Here is an 18,376-nt window from a genome sequence, read left to right as displayed (position 1 = left end):
ATTCCATGAAAAGTCATCATATAATATTAGTGTGACATTTTATTGACACTCATCAATCTAGTTTACTATGCAGGATACTGTTCCAACCGGATTGTCATACTTTTTCTCTCCATTGTTATTAAAAATCATCAATAATATATATATATATATATATATATATATATATATATATATATAAACATTGTATACAGTTTGTATAGAATATACATTGCTGTTTTTTTTCACAAGAGCAGAGTTGGATATACATTATATTAGGGTACAATTTCAAGAGGTGGCAGTTTTGCTGAAAACTAATCCCAGATTTTTGCTTTAAAATATTTTGTATTTAAAAAAAACTATTTGGTAATTTAGCAGATGCTCTTATCCAGAGAGACTTACAGTCAGTGCATTCAACTAACCATGTCTCTAAAGATCATATCGCAGAACAATTGTACAGAAAAACTAACAATATGATATTATATTAAATTAAAATGATAAAACAACCATATTATATAGTACCTCTACTCCAGCTGAAAAAGCTCAGCAGTACAATCATACCACCCACAAGGCCAAAGTCCAGGATAGAGGGGTTGCGTGAATGTGGTTTGGACTCTGTGGAGGACGGTCATTGTGTCAGAGACACTGTAGAAGGACAGAATACCTGCCTTGTGATCGAGGTACACTCCTATTCTGGAGGACTGAGGGGCTGATACTTCAGTCTGAACATTATTGAGACTGAAACAACCACTATCAGATCACTGTGAACTCCAGGACTTGTCATTGTATCCAAATGATAAGTTATTGCCTTGCCCTTTTCTGCTGATGTCTTTATATGAGACTGCTGTACAAACACCATTACCACTCCACCTCACTGTAACATCGTCCAATCAGACCCTCTCTACACAACACCTGCCGCAAGCCAGTGAATCTGTTTGGAAGGTCAAGATATGGTTGGGTTTCTATATGTCACCTTTCTGTTCCCCTTATACAGAGAGAGTTCCTTGTTTACTGTGTTTGGATCCAGTGTAAGCTGGAGAACAGCAGAGACAAATGAGGGGAGTTGGAACAATAAGTTAAGTCAGATACTGTATCTACCCTGTCTTTGATTATAGGAGATCAGAGATCAAATCAGAGCAATAAAAGAAACCAGATAGCTACCCCATCTTGGACTAGATCTGCTATTGTTATCTATTGTATTTCCATCTTAGTTTGTGAGGATTGTCACGAAAAAGAGTTACTTCTGAATAAATACTCACATTGTAAGAACTGTTCTCTGGTCTTGGGCTCTGGAGGCAGTAAAACATCCACTTGTTTTACTACAGACACACAAACACATTCCCAGAGAGAGGGGATATGATTACAATACCATATGACACAGTATGAAGAAATGGCTATATCTCATTGGTGTACAGTTTTTGTTCTTACAGGACACATACTGTATATTTCAGTATTATATTCAACCCACCTCTAGTGGAGATCTTGGTCCATTCTCATTTAAGGAAGTCTTCAAGTTTCTCTCTCAGCTCAGACACAGTCTTACTCACATCTCCAAAGTTCTGAAGAGGACCAACAACGATGCTGGATACGTCTGAAGATACACTGAGACTGGAGAGAGACTCATAAGTCTGGAAAGAGTGGATATGATTGAGACTCAATACTCAGAATGAATTAATAGTAATTTCACATGGACGTATACTGTAGTTACCTGAAGGAAATGGATGTGATCCTCTGTGTGTGAAAGCTGCTCCAACGCAGCGCCTTTCCTCAGCACAGCTATTTCCTGCTCCAGGAGTCCTTTAACCCGACTCACTTCAGCCTTCTCCTGGGCTCTGATCAGCTCCTTCACCTCAGAGCACCTTCTCTCAATGGAGCAGATCAGCTCAGTTAAAATCCTGTCATTGTCCTCCACTGCTGCCTGTTCAGAGCACTGTTATGAGAGAGAGAAAGAAAGAGAGTGATTGGAGAGTGGCCTCTTATCTCTGTCACTGGCTGACTGGAGGAGGGAAGTGAAATGGTGCGTCTCCTCTGGTCAATAATATGTGCCTTGAGAGACTCCACAGCCTGTTGGCGCTCTATTAGTCTATCCTGGACTCTCTGCTGGAACTTCTGCTGAGTCAACCCCAGCTGACTAGACAAAAATTATTAATTGAACTACAGTCAGGTTTCATTTAGTGTACCTGGCATCTCAGAACATATTTACTTTTTACAATAGCCGGCACGCATTAAGAAGCAATGGGCATCTAGAATGATAAGGGTGTCTGATTCTAACAAATTGTGATACATCTGGAGAATCTAGGTTAAGAACTTCAATAGAGCTTCCTACTCCCAGTTTTTCTTCATAGTTCCACTGCTGGGGACCTGAATCTATTTCATATGAATAACTCTGTACTACTGTATATTTCTCTCATATCCAAAACAGCCCTCCCACTGTGTTATGATGATTTGTGATACAATATTCTTTAATGTATGTAAAACTCCTAAGCTGCATGTAGGAGAGGGGACAAGGACACGCCATGCGTTATAGAGGTCACTGGTGAGGGACAGAAGGTCTGCGTGCCAAGATAGATTGGGGGCACTTGTGCTAATCTTAGAAGGTGTAGGTGATGGAATGGCCTGTCTAGGGTGACAATACCAAGTATGGGGATGCTATTGTGGTAGATGAGTGACACTCAATGATGGTTGGCAGATAATATCAAGAAGCAGCTCGGAGAGCATTATATAAACTGAGAGATTTTGTATGGAAGTCATTCATATGACAAGAGGCTACGTCCGTACCGCCTGTCATTGAATCCATTATTGTAACCATTAAATAATGTCTGAATTAACTCTCCATCTGTGTTCCATATTCTCTTACATACTGAACTTCTCGATACCAGAAACTCATCATAACAGATTGGCGTCTGAACGAACAGGATACAGTTTACAGCCGAACTGACAGGTGAGCATTATTATTATTATGTTAAATTCTGCTTATCTGTGGTAAAGCTGAGCTGTAACGAATGTTTAAAATTCAATATTTCTAAAGGGGGACTTTGAGTTGTGTAGAAGGGATGTAAGGAGAAATATCAAATTAGACAAAGAAATGGTGCTATGAATCGAAACAGGGTGTGTTAAGAGTAATGAGTACAAAGACAAAAGAGAATACAGGAGTGGGTGTAGGACTTAAATAGATGTGTTGTATCATCATGAATTAAGTATTCTGATGTGTTGTATCATCATGAAATAAGTAATGTGTTGTATCATCATGAGATAAGTCATGAAATAAGTATTCTGATGTGTTGTATCATCATGAAATAAGTAATGTGTTGTATCATCATGAGATGTCATGAAATAAGTATTCTGATGTGTTGTATCGTCATGAAATCAGTTCTCTGATGTGTTGCATCATCATAAAATAAGTTAATAATAATATGCCATTTAGCAGATGCTTTTATCCAAAGCGTCTTACAGTCATGTGTGCATAAATTTTTACGTATGGGTGGTCCCGGGGATCGAACCCACTACCCTGGCGTTACAAGCGCCATGCTCTACCAATTGAGCTACAGAGGACCACAGTTCTCTGATGTGTTGTATCATCATTAGGTTTAAATACCTTGGTAAGGAGAGAATACGTCGTTGTCATGCTGGAAGACCCAGCCACGACCCATGTTCAATGCTCTTACAGAGGGAAGGATGTTGTTGGCCAAGATCTCGCAATACATGGCCCCATCCATCCTCCCCTCAATACGATGCAGTCGTCCTGTCCCCTTTGCAGAAAAGCATCCCCAAAGAATGATGTTTCCACCTCCATGCTTCACGGTTGGGATGGTGTTCTTGGGGTTGTACTCATCCTTCTTCTTCCTCCAAACACGGCGAGTGGAGTTTAGACCAAAAAGCTCTATTTTTGTCTCATCAGACCACATGACCTTCTCCCATTCCTCCTCTGGATCATCCAGATGGTCATTGGCAAACTTCAGACGGGTCTGGACATGCGCTGGCTTGAGCAGGGGGACCTTGCGTGCGCTGCAGGATTTTAATCCATGACGGCGTAGTGTGTTACTAATGGTTTTCTTTGAGACTGTGGTCCCAGCTCTCTTCAGGTCATTGACCAGGTCCTGCCGTGTAGTTCTGGGCTGATCTCTCACCTTCCTAATGATCATTGATGCCCCACGAGGTGAGATCATGCATGGAGCCCCAGACCGAGGGTAACTGACCGTCATCTTGAACTTCTTCCATTTTCTAATAATTGCGCCAACAGTTGTTGCCTTCTCACCAAGCTGCTTGCCTATTGTCCTGTAGCCCATCCCAGCCTTGTGCAGGTCTACAATTGTATCCCTGATGTCCTTACACAGCTCTCTGGTCTTGGCCATTGTGGAGAGGTTTGAGTCTGTTTGATTGAGTGTGTGGACAGGTGTCTTTTATACAGGTAACAAGTTCAAACTGGTGCAGTTAATACAGGTAATGAGTGGAGAACAGGAGGGCTTCTTAAAGAAAAACTAACAGGTCTGTGAGAGCCGGAATTCTTACTGGTTGGTAGGTGATCAAATACTTATGTCATGCAATAAAATGCAAATTAATTACTTAAAAATTATACAATGTGATTTTCTGGATTTTTGTTTTAGATTCCGTCTCTCACAGTTGAAGTGTACCTATGATAAAAAGTACAGACCTCTACATGCTTTGTAAGTAGGAAAACCTGCAAAATCGGCAGTGTATCAAATACTTGTTCTCCCCACTGTATACCCATACATACATATACATACATACATATACAGTGGGGAAAAAAAGTATTTAGTCAGCCACCAATTGTGCAAGTTCTCCCACTTAAAAAGATGAGAGAGGCCTGTAATTTTCATCATAGGTACACGTCAACTATGACAGACAAATTGTGGAAAAAAATTCCAGAAAATCACATTGTAGGATTTTTTATGAATTTATTAGCAAATTATGGTGGAAAATAAGTATTTGGTCACCTACAAACAAGCAAGATGTATGGCTCTCACAGACCTGTAACTTCTTCTTTAAGAGGCTCCTCTGTCCTCCACTCGTTACCTGTATTAATGGCACCTGTTTGAACGTGTTAGCAGTATAAAAGACACCTGTCCACAACCTCAAACAGTCACACTCAAAACTCCACTATGGCCAAGACCAAAGAGCTGTCAAAGGACACAAGAAACAAAATTGTAGACCTGCACCAGGCTGGGAAGACTGAATCTGCAATAAGTAAGCAGCTTGGTTTGAAGAAATCAACTGTGGGAGCAATTATTAGGAAATGGAAGACATACAAGACCACTGATAATCTCCCTCGATCTGGGGCTCCACGCAAGATCTCACCCCGTGGGGTCAAAATGATCACAAGAACGGTGAGCAAAAATCCCAGAACCACACGGGGGGACCTAGTAAATGACCTGCAGAGAGCTGGGACCAAAGTAACAAAGCCTACCATCAGTAACACACTACGCCGCCAGGGACTCAAATCCTGCAGTGCAAGACGTGTCCCCCTGCTTAAGCCAGTACATGTCCAGGCCCATCTGAAGTTTACTAGAGTGCATTTGGATGATCCAGAAGAGGATTGGGAGAATGTCATATGGTCAGATGAAACCAAAATAGAACTTTCTAGTAAAAACTCAACTCGTCGTGTTTGGAGGACAAAGAATGCTGAGTTGCATCCAAAGAACACCATACCTACTGTGAAGCATGGGGGTGGAAACATCATGCTTTGGGGCTGTTTTTCTGCAAAGGGACCAGGACGACTGATCCGTGTAAAGGAAAGAATTAATGGGGCCATGTATCGTGAGATTTTGAGTGAAAACCTCCTTCCATCAGCAAGGGCATTGAAAATAAAACGTGGCTGGGTCTTTCAGCATGACAATGATCCCAAACACACCGCCCGGGCAACGAAGGAGTGGCTTCGTAAGAAGCATTTCAAGGTCCTGGAGTGGCCTAGCCAGTCTCCAGATCTCAACCCCATAGAACATCTTTGGAGGGAGTTGAAAGTCCGTGTTGCCCAGCGACAGCCCCAAAACATCACTGCTCTAGAGGAGATCTGCATGGAGGAATAGGGTATATAACAAAGTATTGAGACACTTTTGTTATTGACCAAATACTTATTTTCCACCATAATTTGCAAATAAATTCATTAAAAATCCTACAATGTGATTTTCTGGATTTTCTTTTCTCATTTTGTCTGTCATAGTTGACGTGTACCTATGATGAAAATTACAGGCCTCTCTCATCTTTTTAAGTGGGAGAACTTGCACAATTGGTGGCTGACTAAATACTTTTTTCCCCCACTGTATATGCATATACATACATACATACATATCCTTAAAAAATATATATAGTTCCCTTTATTACTTTCCAACCCCACCATCCCTTCCCCAACCGGAGCAAACCAGTGAACAACAATGCCCAGGCCCCCACCTCATGCCACACACACTATATACATTTCATGGACACAGTCAATAATTATACTTTGTTTGTTTTTACTCCTGAACTTCCTCCGATCATTTTCATGATGTCCATCTGTTATGCTTCTATATGCCATATCTTTCTAACTGTGCTCTTTCACGAAAGCTCACAATATATAACGCTCCTCTAGAGCGGTGATGTTTTGGGGCTGTCGCTGGGCAACACGGACTTTCAACTCCCTCCAAAGATTTTCTATGGGGTTGAGATCTGGAGACTGGCTAGGCCACTCCAGGACCTTGAAATGCTTCTTACGAAGCCACTCCTTCGTTGCCCAGGCGGTGTCTTTGGGATCATTGTCATGCTGAAAGACCCAGCCACGTTTCATCTTCAATGCCCTTGCTGATGGAAGGAGGTTTTCACTCAAAATCTCACGATACATGGCCCCATTAATTCTTTCCTTTACACGGATCAGTCGTCCTGGTCCCTTTGCAGAAAAACAGCCCCAAAGCATGATGTTTCCACCCCCATGCTTCACAGTAGGTATGGTGTTCTTTGGATGCAACTCAGCATTCTTTGTCCTCCAAACACGACGAGTTGAGTTTTTACTAGAAAGTTCTATTTTGGTTTCATCTGACCATATGACATTCTCCCAATCCTCTTCTGGATCATCCAAATGCACTCTAGTAAACTTCAGATGGGCCTGGACATGTACTGGCTTAAGCAGGGGGACACGTCTTGCACTGCAGGATTTGAGTCCCTGGCGGCGTAGTGTGTTACTGATGGTAGGCTTTGTTACTTTGGTCCCAGCTCTCTGCAGGTCATTTACTAGGTCCCCCCGTGTGGTTCTGGGATTTTTGCTCACCGTTCTTGTGATCATTTTGACCCCATGGGGTGAGATCTTGCGTGGAGCCCCAGATCGAGGGAGATTATCAGTGGTCTTGTATGTCTTCCATTTCCTAATAATTGCTCCCACAGTTGATTTCTTCAAACCAAGCTGCTTACCTATTGCAGATTCAGTCTTCCCAGCCAGGTGCAGGTCTACAATTTTGTTTCTGGTGTCCTTTGACAGCTCTTTGGTCTTGGCCATAGTGGAGTTTGGAGTGTGACTGTTTGAGGTTGTGGACAGGTGTCTTTTATACTGCTAACAAGTTCAAACAGGTGCCATTAATACAGGTAACGAGTGGAGGACAGAGGAGCCTCTTAAAGAAGAAGTTACAGGTCTGTGAGAGCCAGAAATCTTGCTTGTTTGTAGGTGACCAAATACTTATTTTCCACCATAATTTGCAAATAAATTCATTAAAAATCCTACAATGTGATTTTCTGGAGAAAAAAAATCTCAATTTGTCTGTCATAGTTGATGTGTACCTATGATGAAAATTACAGGCCTCTCTCATCTTTTTAAGTGGGAGAACTTGCACAATTGGTGGCTGACTAAATACTTTTTTTCCCCCACTGTACTTATTATGGACACAGCATGTCTTACACTAGTTATCTTGTTGTTATTAGTTGTTGTTATTAGTCCCATCCTTCAGCTCCATTCAACACCTCCCATCTATCTCTTAACACCATCCATATTGGATTTCTATTTGCCATATATTTTTCAACTGTACTGTGATGTTTTACAAACGTTCTGAACCTTTCTATTCTCATTGTTTCTACAGTTTGTGAATTGAAAATAAACATTTTTGTTAAAAGTATTATTATATTATTGATCGATTGACTATGACTTTTCAGATCACCCAGTAGTGCTATCTGCAGGGTCAGCTCCATGGAAATATTGCAATCCTTCAGCCATTCCTGGACCTGTGTCCAGAAACAAGCTACAAATGGACAGTACCAAAACAAATGATAATAATAATAATAATATGCCATTTAGCAGACGCTTTTATCCAAAGCGACTTACAGTCGTGCGTGCATACATTTTTGTGTATGGGTGGTCCCGGGGATCGAACCCACTACCTTGGCGTTACAAGCGCCTTGCTCTTCCAGCTGAGCTACAGAGGACATGATCTAATGATTCTGTCTCTTCACAGCCAAATATGCAGAGCTGGGAAGATTGTATCCCCCATACAAATAACATTCTATTGGTAGCAAGAATTGTATATAATAATTTAAATTGAAAAATTCTAAGTTTTGAATCCGGTGTCGTTTTGCGTATCAGTTCATAAACACTATCCCATGGAATCGGTACGTCAAAAATCTCTTCCCAACTATTTTGCAATCTATATGGGACGGCTGTCAATCTTTTGGTCCTTAAATGAAACTGGTAAACTTTTTTATTTATCACAATTTTCTTTAACCAATTATGTTCTTTAATGCATGGCCGACAGACAAGTTCCTTACTTTTTCCTCCTTCCACTTTCCTCTTCCATTTTTGCCGTAATGCTGCAATTATTTGGTTGTAATTTTGGATAGAGCAGACATTTCCATATGTTTTTGTTAGCTGCATGTTCGACATAACTCCACCATTCCTACCGATAATATCATTTACGAAGATTATACCTTTTTTAAACATTTTCTAAAAAAATAACTTTTTTTTATCAATTAGTATATTTGAGTTTAACCACAATATTTGTTGCAATATTTGTTTTGTCATTTCAGGAGGATTAAATTGAAATTGCAACCAACTTTCTATGGCTTGTTTTAGAAATAGTGATATTAGGGAGATTATTTCCTTTTCAAATACCTGAAAGTGAGGGGTTGTAATCTGAATAAAGGGAAAAAGTCCCTTCTTGAATGTTGGGTGAGACAATCTTACTAGTTTTCTAGAGAACCAGTTCGGATTTAAGTATAATTTTTGTATGACTGAAGCTTTTAGTGATAGGTCTAATGCTTTAATATTCAATAATTTCTGTTCTCCTAATTCATATTCATTATATAAATAGGCCTGTTTAATTTTGTCTGGCTTGCCGTTCCAAATAAAATGGAATATATTTTTCTCATATAATTTAAAAAACTGTTTGCTAGGCGTAGGCAAGACCATAAGCAAATAGGTAAACTGGGATAATACTAAAGAGTTAATCAGGGTGATTTTTCCACAAATTGACAGGTATTTACCTTTCCATGGTAGCAAGATCTTATCAATTTTTGCTAACTTTCTATTAAAATGGGATTAAAAGGGATAAATTACAAGTAGCGGGAAAGTATATAATTGATAATACAGCCATAAGCAACTTGAAATGGGATTTAGATTAAATGAAGGAGGTGTATAAAGCATGGAATTTAATGAGTGCACAATGGCTGGTAAATATAATTAGGAAGGCGGAAATGTCAGTTAAGACATTACATAATTTGGTAATGGAGCAACATAATTTACCTTATGAAAAGATTCAGTCCACATGGGCTATTCCTAAAATCAGGTCAACATACATGTTTCCTATAGCTAAAAGAGATAACTTTGAGGTCAAACGGTGGCGCGAGGAATGCAGGGCATTGTGGTTACAAAGGTTTGGTAGGGCTTTCGAAACGGCAGAAAGAATGTTTAGAGGTCATACAGGATGAATAAACATTGAAAAAATTAGATCTACTAGAGAGTGTGTGGGAAATTAATATAAAATTATCTTTACAATAGTCAAACAAAACCAAAATGTCGATTTAAACAAAAGATTAGCAAATACATTTATGGAATTTGTCGTTGAAGCAGGGGAACGATAATAATCGAGGGAGATAGAGAGAGGAAATTGGACTCCTGCCCAACCGCACACTAATTCCCAGAATAAACCTAGAGAGGAGAAGCTAGGTGATCTATTCAACAAGATTGAAGGTGTCCTTTAAGTAATCAGAAGGTCCAGTCTATCGGAATTAGTGGAAATCTGCAAATTAATCCTATATCTCTCCCATTACAAATTGATTAGGAGGATATTAATGATCAACATTCATTTATAGTAAACGCTACAACTACTATGGCGTTCATGGGAAGAGACCTTTTAAGTAAACTCGATGCAACCATTTTTTGTTCACCAGATGGCATCGAGGTATATGGAACAACAGGCTATTTTATGAACAAAGAGCAAAAAGTAATTTTTATTTGAAAGGGTGCATAATAAATTATATGAATGTGTATGATAAGTTGATATAAGTTTGGATAATAAGCTTTGATATAACATTATATTGTGGTTCCGCACATCAATGCCCATGATATGATATCAAGGAGTGGCATGGAGAACGTGAGGTTATGTTAAAGTGTAGTGGAGAAGTATATGTTTTAATGAGAGGCTTGACTTTGAAGGGGTTTCCTGAAAGTTAGAGAACCTGTGAGGATCCAATGGTCAGAACCTGTGAGGATCCAATGGTCAGTGTCCTTGAAACTACAGTCAGTTTTTTTGGTTCCGCTGGGAGTATGTTTGAAGAAGTTGATTTGTGTTGAGTGAGGATCGTTAATAAAACACGAAGGGATTGTTTGATGTGAGTACCTAGGAGTTTCTAATGTTCTATATGGAGTTTGTGACGATGTGAAAATAGGATGAAGTTTATGTGTGTAATTGATTAATAGAGAAGTAAGAAAATCATAATTAGAGTACTATGTATGTGTTAACTTGCTCATCCAAACGTAGACGTATGTCATGGGTGGGAAAATAATTAATACGGGTTTTCTAAGTTTGAGACGTTGATGGGTCATTTGATAGAGATAAGGTTTAAGAAATAAATTGCACATAAGGAATGGAAGTTACAGACGTAACTTATAACATAGTCCAAAGCCAATTTGGGGTTTCCATTAAACTAATTATCATTGCAGAGGTAAGGTGATGTAGTGAAGGAACTGCGTTTTGTATTGGATGGTGAGAAGATAAGCCAGTATAATTGCGCTATTTGTAGGATTTCTGTGTCATTTCAATAGCATTGGGGCAATGGCATAGAGTAAACAAACCTGAGTTTCTGAGTGTAATTCAAATGTTGGTATGTGTTGCTTAGACAGATGCTACAAAGTATTTGGTTTGGTGATATAGAATGGAAGGTTTGTAGTGTGCTTGGTTCAAATGGAAAGACTCACTTATTTAACGGGAATAGCGAGACGATTTCGAGGTAGTCATTTTTTTTTGCGTTGCCTATGGGTTTGCTAGATTAAAAGATTGAGAATGGGTTTTATTTTTGTCTAAAGGGTAGAATGGAAGAGTTTACATGTTGATTTGTGGGTGTTAGCAACTGGGGTTAGATGAATGTGAGAGGGATGTAAGTGTTATTATGGGTTAAATTTGGTGTACCTGGATCAATGGTTGCTGCGGTAAAGGAGAAGGATGTCAAAAGGGTGATGAGTATTACCGGTGGGATATGGTTAGCTAGATAGTGGTGCGAACTAGTAGCGTTTCGATTGGTGACGTAACTTGCTTTGAGACCTGGAAGTAGTTGTTTGCCTTGCTTTGCAAGGTCGCGCCTTTTGTTGAAATGACGAGTAATGGTGCTTCGAGGGTGACTGTTGTTGATGTGTGTCCCTGGTTCAAGCCCATGTAGGGAAGGAAGCAAAACTGTTACATTGATGCTTTGACCTGAATCACTGGTTGAATTGATAAGATTATACGAAAGAGATTGTCTTACCAACCCATGGCGGATAGGATAACATAGTGATTTAAGTTGCATCCCTGTGAATACAGTGGGGGAAAAAAGTATTTAGTCAGCCACCAATTGTGCAAGTTCTCCCACTTAAAAAGATGAGAGAGGCCTGTAATTTTCATCATAGGTACACGTAAACTATGACAGACAAAATGAGAAAAAAAAATCCAGAAAATCACATTGTAGGATTTTTAATGAATTTATTGGCATATGATGGTGGAAAATAAGTATTTGGTCAATAACAAAAGTTTCTCAATACTTTGTTATATACCCTTTGTTGGCAATGACACAGGTCAAACGTTTTCTGTAAGTCTTCACAAGGTTTTCACACACTGTTGCTGGTATTTTGGCCCATTCCTCCATGCAGATCTCCTCTAGAGCAGTGATGTTTTGGGGCTGTCGCTGGGCAACACAGACTTTCAACTCCCTCCAAAGATTTTCTATGGGGTTGAGATCTGGAGACTGGCTAGGCCACTCCAGGACCTTGAAATGCTTCTTACGAAGCCACTCCTTCGTTGCCCGGGCGGTGTGTTTGGGATCATTGTCATGCTGAAAGACCCAGCCACGTTTCATCTTCAATGCCCTTGCTGATGGAAGGAGGGTTTCACTCAAAATCTCACGATACATGGCCCCATTCATTCTTTCCTTTACACGGATCAGTCGTCCTGGTCCCTTTGCAGAAAAACAGCCCCAAAGCATGATGTTTCCAACCCCATGCTTCACAGTAGGTATGGTGTTCTTTGGATGCAACTCAGCATTCTTTGTCCTCCAAACATGACGAGTTGAGTTTTTACCAAAAAGTTATATTTTGGTTTCATCTGACCATATGACATTCTCCCAATCCTCATCTGGATCATCCAAATGCACTTCAGACGGGCCTGGACATGTACTGGCTTAAGCAGGGGGACACGTCTCGCACTGCAGGATTTGAGTCCCTGGCGGCGTAGTGTGTTACTGATGGTTGGCTTTGTTACTTTGGTCCCAGCTCTCTGCAGGTCATTCACTAGGTCCCCCCGTGTGGTTCTGGGATTTTTGCTCACCGTTCTTGTGATCATTTTGACCCCACGGGGTGAGATCTTGCGTGGAGCCCCAGATCGAGGGAGATTATCAGTGGTCTTGTATGTCTTCCATTTCCTAATAATTGCTCACACAGTTGATTTCTTCAAACCAAGCTGCTTACCTATTGCAGATTCAGTCTTCCCAGCCTGGTGCAGGTCTACAATTTTGTTTTTGGTGTCCTTTGACAGCTCTTTGGTCTTGGCCATTGTGAAGTTTGGAGTGTGACTGTTTGAGGTTGTGGACAGGTGTCTTTTATACTGATAACAAGTTCAAACAGGTGCCATTAATACAGGTAACGAGTGGAGGACAGAGGAGCCTCTTAAAGAAGAAGTTACAGGTCTGTGAGAGCCAGAAATCTTGCTTGTTTGTAGGTGACCAAATACTTATTTTCCACCATAATTTGCAAATAAATTCATTAAAAATCCTACAATGGGATTTTCTGGATTTTTTTTTCTCAATTTGTCTGTCATAGTTGACGTGTACCTATGATGAAAATTACAGGCCTCTCTCATCTTTTTAAGTGGGAGAACTTGCACAATTGGTGGCTGACTAAATACTTTTTTTCCCCACTGTATATGTTTTGTTTGTTTTGACTTTAAAATAACTTCAGTCTGCTAAAGTACCGTTAGATGGAAAAACAGCGGTAGAGGATAAAAGAGATTGTAGAGGATTCTCTGTGTTAAAAAGTAAGTAGGTTAATAGGGTGATGAGAAATGTTGAATTGGATTGTTTGAGTAGACTGGTATTAAAATAATGCTTTCTAGTTATGTGAATGAAAATATGTTTTTAGGTAGTAGTGGTTTGTGGATAGAATTTACTAATGTCATGATTTAGTAAGAGGGTGAAAGAGAGTAGTGATCGTTGGGCTATATTGAGATGTAAAGGACGCATTGGGATAATGTGAAGCAGATGTCTGAATAGTTGAATATGGAACGTTCTTTGACCATTTTTTATTATTATTATTAAATTCTATAGTTTGTTTAAACAACAATGAGTTATGCAGACAGTTCATTAATTCTAAAAACGCTAATCTATTTCTGGTACGTTGAACAATGGGAGTAGTTAGGCTGATGGAGTAGTAAACATTTTTAGTAAGTTCTGAAGTTACTAAACATTTTTTACATTTACATTTTAGTCATTTAGCAGACGCTCTTATCCAGAGCGACTTACAGTTAGTGAGTGCATTTTTTTTTTTCATACTAAACAATAGTTTTTTATTTTCAAACATCAATGCAACAAGTGGAGATGATTACATTACCAAAAAGGGGATATAGGTTTAGAGAGAAGGTGTAGTCAAATTAATGAAACGTGGTATTATCTGATGTGTTTTTTTCCAGGACGATGGAAGTCCCCTACAGTATATGTTAAGGGAAAGTAGGAGACAACGTCTCAAACAACTTTTTTAATAGATGCCTGGGATAAAATTTCACTGCTTCCTTACGCGGAGTAATTGATTATATTGGCGAATGAATAAAATATGTCATTTAGAGGGGTGACAGGAACAATATAAGGGGAAATAGATATTTCCAATGTTGTTGATCAAGTAACGATACTAGGATAATTTGATATGGGATCAAAAGGAGCAGATTTAGGGGTTGAATAATCATTGTGAGAACTACAGAGGATGAAGTCTGAAGGGTAATCAATTAAAAATACTAATTGTAAACTCAGAGAAACATGAGTGGTTTTCATCTTTTGAGAGATTGTATGTCATCTTCTTCTGGACTAGTTATGAGGAATTAGATTAAAACAAATGATTATTGATGTGAGATAGGAGAGGGTATATCTGCATCATGTTTTGGGGTGTAATTCATATTTTTGGATTGCTGATTATAATTGAATGTTAATGAAATGTATACTTTCTCTTCCAGGAAAATGTGGATTTCCTTATATCTCATTAGGCTGTTTCCTAAGTCTATGGGCTAGGGGGAGCAGTTAGTAAAATTTGGCAGTCTTATAATTAGGTCGTAAAAGGCAGCTACCAAATAAACCAGGCCTGGCTATTTTTGTTTGTTGTTTTCCAATTGGGTTTTTCAAATAACCACACACAACTAACATTTACATTTGAGCGATTTAGCAGACGCTCTTATCCAGAGCGACTTACAGTTAGTGAGTGCATACATTTTCATACTGGCCCCCTGTGGGAAACGAACCCACAACCCTGGCGTTGCAAGCGCCATACTCTACCAACTGAGCTACAGGGTGGTTTTTTTCTTTTATGAGTAAGTTTTGGGTAAACGCGTGATTTCTTTTAAGAAGAAATGTAATGAGGACTTACTGTACGCTTGGGATACATAACATTTATGAAATGTTTTGACTGTTGTTAATGATTAGTTTATACTATAGCATGGAATACTTATTTGAAGGGTTTGAACGACCTCTGAACTCTGTCCTGACTTTCTAGTGTGAATTGATCATCCACACTGGAAAGTCTTGAGGCATGGGATGAGTAATTTAAGGTAATTTATTATACCGAGTTGAGGGTATTTTATAATACTGATAATTATGAAGAAGTTTATAATTTGGCAATAGTCATATCTATGATTCTGACCATAATAAGGTAAGATGAGAGAGCTAGTCCTGAATGAGGAACACCTGGCGCTAGTCAATTTTGATATTACTTGAATTACTTTAGGGGATACAATTAAGTTAAGGTATTATCAAATGTTGTCATTTTAATTGCATTTATTATTTTGGTTTAACAGGCAATGTTGTTTTATTTTTGAAGACATGAATCTCGATTTGAGTCATGTGTCCAAAGGGGGGAAGTACTGGTCGCATGGTTTTGTTTTGGTAAAAGAATATGAGCAGTAGTAATTCATGTGTTATGGGTTAGATTAAATGTTTTAGGTGAAAATGTATTTGTGGTATAAGGCAGTATGTAGAGGAGCCTGTCTATGAAACTAGTGACCTATAAAAAGATGCAAAAATGTGCACTTCCTAATATCAAGGCTTCTACTGACTGATATGAAGACAGGATATAGTAGCATACTGTGTCTCACCTACCAATGTTCTGAAGACTTTCTTCGCAAGGGTGAAGGCTTCTCTGCCAACCTAACAGGAGAATCTGAGCATTTTCTGCGTCTTGGAGACTATGTGGCAGTAAAGGAGTACAGAAGTCAGAGATGGACAAAACCCAGGTGGGGAGGTCAGTACTAGGTGTTGCTGGCTACCTCGATGGAGGGGAAAGTAGCAGAGAGAAATACCTGCATCTATTTGTTCCACTGTAGGAGTATTCCAAATCAGAGGAGGAAGATGGCATCGCCACTGCGGAGCATTGTTTTATTTTGTGTCTATGTCTGTGTGTCTTTGCAGCAGGGACTCTCAACTTCCCTATTAGTACGCTGAAAGAAGGACACACTCCACAGAGCGATGTTGATAAATGGAGAAGGACTCTACATGATCCTAGACCATAGTGAAGGAAGAAGGGTCAGATCTAAAAGGACCATACATCGTCATCCAGTCGACACCAACGGATGTATGGATAGAGGGGAGATCGACCTGGTATCATCTAAACCAATGCAACAGACTACTACGAGGAAACCAACGATCTAGAGATGAGGGAGATGAGGATGCTGGAGCTGACAAGGATCAGTTGATGGGAGACGATGGCAAGGGGAATGCTACTGATGAGCTACGTGTGATGGCTGATTCCCTTGGCGGAGGGACAGACCTACAAGATCTTCCAGAATTTCAAAAATCACCTGACTGTCACATCATTCATTTCTCTGTATTTGGAGGGTTTACCTAACAGAAATTGGGAAGTATATTAGAAATTGTTATTAAGAATAATTGGTAAAACATAATAATTCGTGATATATTCAATGGTTATATGGTTTCTTGGATTAGAAATGAAATCAACTAAACTGTTATGTTCTGTCTTCTATTGAGGTAAATACAGATGGTGTCTTGATGCATAGCAGGGATAATTTGGCATAGAATGGTGTGAACCTTAAAAAGACACAACCTCTGAACCGGCTGAAGATTAACATACAGTTGAAGTCGGAAGTTTACATACACCTTAGCCAAATACATTTAAACTCAGTTTTTCACAATTCTTTACATTTAATCCTAGTAAAAATTCCCTGTCTAAGGTCAGTTAGGATCACCACTTTATTTGAAGAATGTGAAATGTCCGAAAAAAGTAGAGAGAATGATTAATTTCAGCTTTTATTTCTTTCATCACATTCCCAGTGGGGGGTCAGAAGTTTACATACACTCAATTAGTATTTGGTAGCATTGCGTTTAAATTGTTTAACTTGGGTCAAACGTTTCGGGTAGCCTTCCACAAGCTTCCCACAATAAGTTGGGTGAATGTTTGCCCATTCCTCCTGACAGAGCTGGTGTAACTGAGTCAGGTTTGTAGGCCTCCTTGCTCGCACATGCTTTTTCAGTCCTGCCCACAAATTTTCTATAGGATTGAGGTCAGGCCTTTGTGATGGCCACTCCAATACCTTGAATTTGTTGTCCTTAAGCCATTTTCCCACAACTTTGGAAGTATGCTTGGGGTCATTGTCCATTTGGAAGACCCATTTGCGACCAAGCTTTAACTTCCTGACTGATGTCTTGATATGTTGCTTCTAATATCCACATAATTTTCCCTCCTCATGATGCAATCTATTTTGTGAAGTGCACCAGTCCCTCCTGCAGCAAAGCACCCCCACAGCATGATGCTGCCACCCCCGTGCTTCACGGTTGGGATGGTGTTATTCGGCTTGCAAGATCCCGCTTTTTCCTCCAAACATAACGATGGTCATTATGGCCAAGCAGTTCTATTTTTGTTTCATAAGACCAAAGGACATTTCTCCAAAAAGTACGATCTTTGTCCCAGTGTGCAGTTGCAAACCATAGTCAGGCTTTTTTTATGGCGGTTTTGGACGCAGTGGCTTCTTCCTTGCTGAGCGGCCTTTCAGGTTATGTCGATATAGTACTCGTTTTACTTGGATATAGATACTTTTGTACCTGTTTCCTCCAACATCTTCACAATGTCCTTTGCTGTTGTTCTGGGATTGATCTGCACTTTTCACACCTCTAGGAGACAGAACGCGTCTCCTTCCTGAGCGGTATGATGGCTGTGTGGTCCCATGGTGTTTATACTTGCGTACTGTTGTTTGTACAGATGAACGTGGTACCTTCAGGTGTTTGGAAATTGCTCCCAAGGATGAACCAGACTTGTGGAGGTCTACAATTTTTTGTTCTTAGGTCTTGGCTGATTTCTTTAGATTTTCCCATGATGTCAAGCAAAGAGGCACTGATTTTGAAGGTAGGCATTGCAATACATCCACAGGTACACCTCCAATTGACTCAAATTATGTCAATTAGCCTATCAGAAGCTTCTAAAGCCATGACATCATTTTCTGGAATTTTCCAAGCTGTTTAAAGGCACAGTCAACTTAGTGTA

General features: G+C 39.6%; 1 pseudogene; it reads right to left on the bottom strand.

The window, feature by feature from the left end:
• Positions 1-500: 500 nt before the first annotated feature.
• LOC123491573 lies at positions 501-2,319 on the bottom strand (annotated as a pseudogene).
• Between the last annotated feature and the right edge of the window lie 16,057 nt (positions 2,320-18,376).

Source organism: Coregonus clupeaformis, chromosome 9 (assembly GCF_020615455.1).
Source record: "Coregonus clupeaformis isolate EN_2021a chromosome 9, ASM2061545v1, whole genome shotgun sequence".
NCBI lineage: Eukaryota > Metazoa > Chordata > Actinopteri > Salmoniformes > Salmonidae > Coregonus > Coregonus clupeaformis.
Note: the sequence above shows the minus strand (reverse complement) of the source record. Positions and strands in the feature narration are given on the sequence as shown.